Source organism: Magnolia sinica, chromosome 3 (genome assembly GCF_029962835.1).
Source record: "Magnolia sinica isolate HGM2019 chromosome 3, MsV1, whole genome shotgun sequence".
Taxonomy (NCBI): Eukaryota; Viridiplantae; Streptophyta; class Magnoliopsida; order Magnoliales; family Magnoliaceae; genus Magnolia; species Magnolia sinica.
Genome location: NC_080575.1, coordinates 64,405,504 through 64,413,188, shown reverse-complemented (window position 1 = coordinate 64,413,188; position 7,685 = coordinate 64,405,504). Strand labels below are relative to the sequence as shown.

At 41.4% G+C, this 7,685-nt stretch overlaps 1 long non-coding RNA gene across 4 annotated transcripts; it reads right to left on the bottom strand.

Annotated features, from left to right (window-relative positions):
* Nucleotides 1–5,054: 5,054 nt before the first annotated feature.
* Nucleotides 5,055–7,216, bottom strand: LOC131238520 (uncharacterized). Of its 4 annotated transcripts, XR_009167888.1 has the most exons (6): nucleotides 7,016–7,216; nucleotides 6,602–6,831; nucleotides 5,918–6,017; nucleotides 5,644–5,705; nucleotides 5,430–5,517; nucleotides 5,055–5,224 (listed from the first exon to the last, which is right to left on the bottom strand). It is a non-coding gene; the product is annotated as an uncharacterized LOC131238520 (long non-coding RNA). The 4 variants fall into 4 exon arrangements; XR_009167889.1 differs by lacking the exon at nucleotides 5,055–5,224 and having other exon boundaries at nucleotides 5,248–5,517; nucleotides 6,937–7,216; XR_009167886.1 differs by lacking the exon at nucleotides 5,055–5,224 and having other exon boundaries at nucleotides 5,251–5,517.
* Nucleotides 7,217–7,685: the final 469 nt, after the last annotated feature.

Sequence of the window (7,685 nt, the reverse complement as noted above, 5' to 3'; positions counted from 1 at the left end):
GTTGATGCATTAGCAGCAGATCCAGCAGCAGCACCACCAACAGTAGCAGCAGCAGTAGTTTTTATCTTCCATGGCTGGCATTTTTACTCAGTCGATGGGGGCGACTCCACCTGCTTCACCTATGCACCCATTTGGGAATACTAGTGCTAGCGGCACATTTGAGCGATTCCAATGCTTGTAACCTCCCACATTTGCGGGTTCTCATAGACCCGAGGAGGCCGAGTACTGGATTGATCGCATCTCTAAGATGCTGAGGCCGCTTCACTGTTCTGAGGCTGAGCAGGTAGAGATTGCCTCCTTCATGTTTGAGAAGGAGGCCAGTTTATGGTGGGATAGTGTTCTCCGCACAGTTGCGGAGGATTTTGAGTGGACGTGGCAGGCATTTGAGACACACTTCCAGGAGAAGTATTTTCTGGTCACTTACCGACACGAGAAGGAGAGTGAGTTCCTTCGCCTCCGTCAGGGAGGGATGTCGGTGACTTAGTATGAGAACCGATTTACTGAGCAGGGTCGATATGCTCCATTGCTTCTGGGTGATCAGCCGATGCGGATGCGGCATTTTTTTGAGGGGTTGAGGCCTGAGATTCGATCGAAGATGTGCGGTGCTAGCATATCTTCTTATGCTGAGTTGGTGAGCATGTCCCTGTGAGCTGAGCAGGACGGGGACAGGTCGTCCCGTATGCGAGCACCTATGGTTCCCAGACCACGACCTGACTTTCCGAGTACACCATTTCTCGGCAAGAGGCAGTGGGCAGATTCTCCTCCGAGTCGTGCAATGCCGCCCACTCAGCCAATGTGTTCTAACTTGTGCTGTTCTTACTGTGGGAAGATTGGGCATTCGGATCGTAATTGCTTTACACGAATGCGGGACAGCGGATTGACTCTACCGTAGAGGATCAGCCGTCCGATGCCTCAGGTCATATCACCTCCACCCCTTCGTTCAGCGCCAGCTCACCCATCCTTCAGACCTTCTATACCTCACTTCAGGCCACCTCAGCGGCCCATGGTTCCACCGCCGAATCTCCCACAGCAGGCTCGAGTTCACACGCTTACAGCTAAAGCGCCTGGGGCTGACGTGGCACCGAGATAACTCATGTCCCGAGTTTCAAAATATCACTTATGCAACATATGTAATGATGGATGTATGTTGTCTGTATGAGTGCATAAAACATGGAATAGATTAAGCCAAACTGCAAACATAATTCAGGGATAAGTGAAAGACGCAAGAGGAAGACGTAAAGAAATATATGTGTACATGTGCAAGTCCCTGTGATATGTATACTTTGCCAGGTCATAATTACAAGTGTTGTTTTCAAAATATAAGTGCCATAGGAGGACTTGTAACGCCCTGAAATTCGAAGGTCGAGGATAACTCAGCTCCCGAGTTTCAAAACATCACTTATGCAACATATGTAATGATGGATGTATGTTGTCTATATGAGTGCATAAAGCATGGAATAGATTAAGCCAAACTGCAAACATAATTCAGGGATAAGTGAAAGACGCAAGCGGAAGACTTAAAGAAATATATGTGTACATGTACAAGTCCCTGTGATATGTATGCTTTGCCAGGTCATAATTACAAGTATTGTTTTCAAAATATAAGTATCAAAATGGAATCAACTATTACAAAGAAAACCCAGAATCCCCATAGATCAGGACATGGCTCACATGAACCCGCCTGAAAACTGCATAAAAGAAAACGCGTCCTCGTCATCCTCATACTCCTACTCTGCCTCAGGGGTCGCGTCATCATCTACATCTAAGACAGAGTCTGGTTGGTGTTGAAACACCGTCCTAGAATGTGGGAGTGAGTGATCAACTCAGTGGAACTATATATTAAAAGTTAACATATGATCAATTCAATCGAGCAGTAATGATAAGGCAATACAATCACACATGTCCTAATTACTCTTGTTAATGCAAGGATGTATGAAGAAATGATGCATGCTCTCGCCTACACTCCCTCAGAATCTTCATCTTACGGTACGCATGACAACCTCCCGCAGTGCCAACAACGCCAATGCACATACAATGCGGTGCATGAACATGATTATCAAGTTGTTATTAGTCCTTTTCATACAGCAGGATTGGGAAGCTAAGGTACCTTCCTCATATCAATTCCCAAACGGTAATCCATTCTAGGGTCATCAGTCCTAGACAATCTCATACGATCATATGGTTATAGGTCGCTACAAAGGGCTCGTCACTAATCAATGCATGCCTATTATACTTTAGTTACTACCCTAAGGCTCGTCACCTCAATGCAGTATCAAAGTATGCTCGAGGTCACTACAAAGGGCTCGTCACCAATCAATGTAGGCCGAAAGCACGAATATAGTGTCCCATACCACCATAATCGGCTCACGAGTCTGGTGTGCTCATTGGTCACTACGGGGAGGCTCGTCACCCCAGCATAGGCCAACAGCTCGACCACGGTGTCCCATACCACCATGCCCGGCTCATGAGTCTTAACGGATCAAGGTACAATGGTTAACGAGATTGCATTGGTAAGTTTGGTACCCTAGATTCAAGCAATAGCGTCCATACATAGTGTACATCCACCGGGACAATCGGATTACTTGATGAACTCGACTAGCACGAGCGCACATTAGTTGCACAACATAGAGTGCGCAAACACTCCGTGTGGCCAAACCACTGCCGACAACCCTAATACGACCCGAGTTCGTCAAACACGTCCTACGTGGCGAAAACAACCTCGGCCATGAACTCTGGATTTGTTACTAATTCTCTGGACTATTTCATAGTCCCAACCATCTTCAATTATATCAGATATTCATACTAACAATTTAGAACAGTAATGGAGCAACAATTCTAATCATACAATATGTGAGCATTTGATGAATATCAACTTAACATGGATTTACACATAAGTAGCGTTTGAATTTAAACAACAAAGAATATAAATTGCATGTAGGAAATCATACATACCAATAGGATAGTTGAGAATCTCTTGTCAACGCCCGTAAACAGGATAATATCTCACACACTAGATCATTCAGACATTTCTACAAACACTTAGACTACATATTCCAACATACATGACGTATGCTGGTGATAACACACATTTGGACAATTCCTTTCGCCAAGGAGTTGACACACATACAACTAGCACAAATACATGACAATTAATCATGGCAAACACATGTTCGTATTTCATACGTATACGATACTTTCTACCTATACATAGAATACACAAATCTCAATATATCTCATATATATCAGGAACGCAAAATAAACATCGCATTTAACATGTGAAATTGCACCCACAACAATAATAAACCATTAACCGACATTGAAAGCCTTGAAAACCATAACCTATACGAATATAGTCCGCACCTTAAACCAGAAAAAGCACAACAGATTTGGTTCAAACGATAAGTCTTTGTCAACGGCGACTAGATAACCTAAGGCATGAATAAAATAAGCTACATCAACACTTAGACTATTCGAAGCTCTAAAACAGACTAGGGTTTGATTGACTTACCCAAGAATGAACTTAGAATCGTCGGAATAACGATTCAGAAGTAATGGTTTAGGTATGCAGAATAACAGGGAAGAATCTCAAGATGATTCACCAACATCTCTCTCACTTTCTCTCTCTCTTAGGTAGGGTTAGAAAATTCGTATGGAATTGAGAGTGAGGGTTTTAAGGTCTTTATATAGGCCTAAAATGGATGAAAATAGCCCCAGGGCCAAGGTATACCTAGGTTATAACCAAATTGGGTCTATATCAGTCCAACGGAGCACTTCTGGTGGTCCCTTCTCCACGTGCAGTCGGACTTAAGCTCACTGACCATGGATCTAGGTCAGCCTGAGTTTTTGTATCGATCAAATTTACAGATCAGCCGTGGTGGACCACTCTCAATTCAACGGTCAACGAAACTCGATCAGGTCCACAAGCACTATGACATGCCTGGGCCATCTTCCCTGATCCGAGGGTAAATTTGGGTCAGAATCCAATGGTCAGAAAGCTTAGAATCGGTGCGTAAGCGACATAACTTAGATTTCATAAATACATATTTAATTTCTCCGCTTTCTCATACTCTTTACTCCAGACTTAAGCAAATCGACTCAGGACATCATCTGGACTTGATTTTTGAGGTGATGGTCAAGCCCAACAAGGTGATTATAATTGTCTAAGATCATCGCTATCGGACTTTCGACCCGCGGTCCAGGTCCGATACAAAGTTTCTAAGTACTCCCTAGACCAACTGGATTTAGCGTTGAATCCTAGATTTTAGGGTAACATAGCGCTAACAATTCTATAGGTTTTGAGTTATGCAGATCAAATTTAAAGTGATTGGTGCTAATTTCATAAGCAATTGAGTTTAGCGCTAATTAACCCACACATAACTTCTAAGAAAATTTGAGGTAGTACTCGGGTCTTGGCACGAAATTTTCCGAGTCATTATAGGTACCTCCATGATCACGGCGACGAGGCTATCGATATGAGATATGTTTCGAGGTCTTGGGGTTCTGGTCAGTGAGGTGTGTACTATGAACGGCAAATCCAGGTCTAGCTAAAGGCGTCGATCATCATGTACATAAGCATAAAAAGTCGTACGGAATAGACGAGGTCTTACAAAAGCATGGCCATCAATTTAAGGGACATTTTTTTTCTCTCAATTGTACAAACCATGCAGCCAACACAATGTCTCAATTCTTCTATTTTACCTCATGTGCAAGATTACCAACATAGACGGTTGTAAATGCAGGGTTGTTTTGAGGGGCCTCGTCACTTGCATTCTCTTGACCTCCTCCATAGGCAAAGTGACAATGGAAGCAGAGAACATTCGTCAGTTGATACACACCCTTCTTGGTTAGAGATCTCATACGTGCACAAATTGGATGAAAAATCTAGACTGAATTCAGTTATGGGTGTCCATGTGCAAGCATCTGGATCAAGAGTTCGAACAGCTGCTGACTAGGTTCAGTTGACTCACTTCCATTACCAATTCCGAGTTTGTTTTCTATTACAATTAGTGAAATCAATACCCTACATGCCCCAGTCCTACCTCAGAAATTGATGGATAATTCATGAGTCAACTACAGGCTTTTAAAAAAGAAGAAGAAGAAGTCAACTATAGGCTTTTAAACAATGATAACTAAGATAGAGAATAATACCTGCTGATTACGGAAAGAAACAAAGCCAAATCCTCTTGAGTGCCCATTTTTATGATCCCACATAACCCGTGCATCTCTGCAAAGAGTTGCGTAGCCACCAAGTTTATAACCACATCAACACATGCAGTAGCAGAAGCTTCCCAAGTTTACTCAAGAAAAACAAGAAAAAAAAATAAAAAAGAGTTTCATCCTTCCTCTAGAAAAGAAAAAACCAGGAAAAAAAAACAACAAACACTATAAACTATCAAATGCAGTACTCTGAAAAGCAGTAGGGAACTCACAAGCAGCTGGAATACACTGAAAAGCATGCAAACAGAGTCGCATCAGTGACTTCAGGACTTGGGTCGCCAACAAAGATGTTGAAGTGGCCTGAAACACATGAAAACAACATAAAGAGTACTGATTAGTGAAGAGAAGCACCATGGTGTGCCGACAGAAACAACAAATAAAGAACAGTAAAAGAGAAAGGAAACAAGTATGGAAGCAAATAGTAACCTGAAGTAACCTCCCTCTGGCCACTGGCATATGCCCAGTTTACCTTGATTGCCTGACCGTAACTGCAGAAGACAGAAGCCACAATTTGAGAATCAAAATCTAAACTGTGTTATGAAGGCAAAAACATACCTCAAAATTGAGGGGAAAAACAATGTGATTCAACAATTGCTCAAAAAATGACAGCAATGCAATAATGAAAGTTCCTCAGAAAAAATAAATCAAAACGCAACATCAGAAAAACAAAATCTGATACAACTCAAGAGAGATGCCTTACGTGACTAGAAGCTCTTGTTGAAACTGCCAGTTTCCTTCAAAAGTTGTTCAAAATGAGGCTTGCAGTACAGAACACCTTCCACTGAAGAGTAATTGCTCAGCTCAAAATAAAGCAGCAACATCAGATGGGAGCCACATTATACACCCACCCTTCCCACCTATTATTGTTAAGTATATTCTAGAATATCATATGGAAATGGAACCAATACAATGTCTTTTATACCAAAACCACAACTATATCTGCAAATCTGTAATTTTATGTTCAGACATTTTTTATTTTTTATTTTTGGGTAAAAAGCTATACTGAAGGAGCTAAGAAGCATTACAGATGCAAAAATCATTCCAACACACAAAGACGCTCTCAACTCTAGAATCCATTTCTTGTTCAAAAGCAACTTCTTTAAAATATTGAAATCATTGTGACCCTTGTATTTTGGTATATATAATGGCCATTGAAAATTGGGCTCAGACACTTCAATCAATATGTAACACCCAACACCTATGTCTGCACAATTTTCCCAAGTTGCATACATAGAACTGAGAAGTATAAACACAGATTTAAACATAATTGGATATTGGTTTGTATTCAATCAAGAGACCATTCCATGTAGAATCCCCATTTAGAGCAATTAAAAGACAAGTAATTGTACAGAGCAACAAATGCAACAGAGAAGAGCAAGGATACCGGTAAATTGACTCAAATGCTTGAACCTCCTTGCATTCATCAACATTAGGAAATGAACCTCATTTGCTCTCATGCTTCTCAGATTGTTTAGACTTCTCTTAGCATAGACAGTGAAGGCAACTATGGTAACAATAGCAGTGATAGAAGAGATGACATTGGCGACTATCTCCACCGTAGTCATGTGATGCTTTACGTATTTCACATCTGCCAATTTCCTTATTAACCGCCCACTGCATCCAATACCAGAAATGAAAAAGAGAAAGCAGTCTCAGTGAAACAGCTACTTGCATACACTTGAGGAATCAAGAAATTATTTTGAATGCCTGTCATACAACCTTGACAAAACGAAGTAATGGCCCACTCCAGCCTTACAAATAAGAAAACCATATAATATGAAATTTAGAGACTACTAACCTGTATATGTAGATGAAAGATTCGGGTACCATTCCAGCAATCGACCCACATATATATGGACTAAATTTCATATCAGTTACCACTACAGCATAGTTGAAAATTGCATATGGAAATGGCGACACCCTGAAGAGCGCAACCACCCGAAATTGATAGAACCAGCTCCCTTGCCTAACCATCTTAAGTACATCAGCTTTTTCATGCCATCTCTTCAACCAGTTCAATGCATTTCAATGTAAAAAGAAAAAGAGAAGGGAAGTCAGCAACAAATGGCAATCACCATTTAGACTATTAATCTGTAGCTGAAAAACCAAGTTGCCTTACATGAATGCGGTCAAGAAACAGTAAGCCAAGTAAGTAAGGCAATGTCATCCCAATGGTAGTCCCAATCGTGATGATCAAAAACCCAAGACCATATCCAAAAATCATCCCTGCAAGCCACATGGAGGGTCCAGAAGGAATTAAGATGATGGGGAACAAAGCCAAAGAAGCAACAAGTATAAGAGAAAGTACGGGTGGTCCAAAAGCAGTTGCTTCCCATTGCATGATTGGCATGAGAACCTGCACCAGAAAATAATGGGTCATGCAAAATGAAAGGGGTAATACTTCAGTATTGAAAGTTGACAATGCAGTGGTTGTTGGGTAATTTATTCCCTGTTTTTTCATGTTTCTG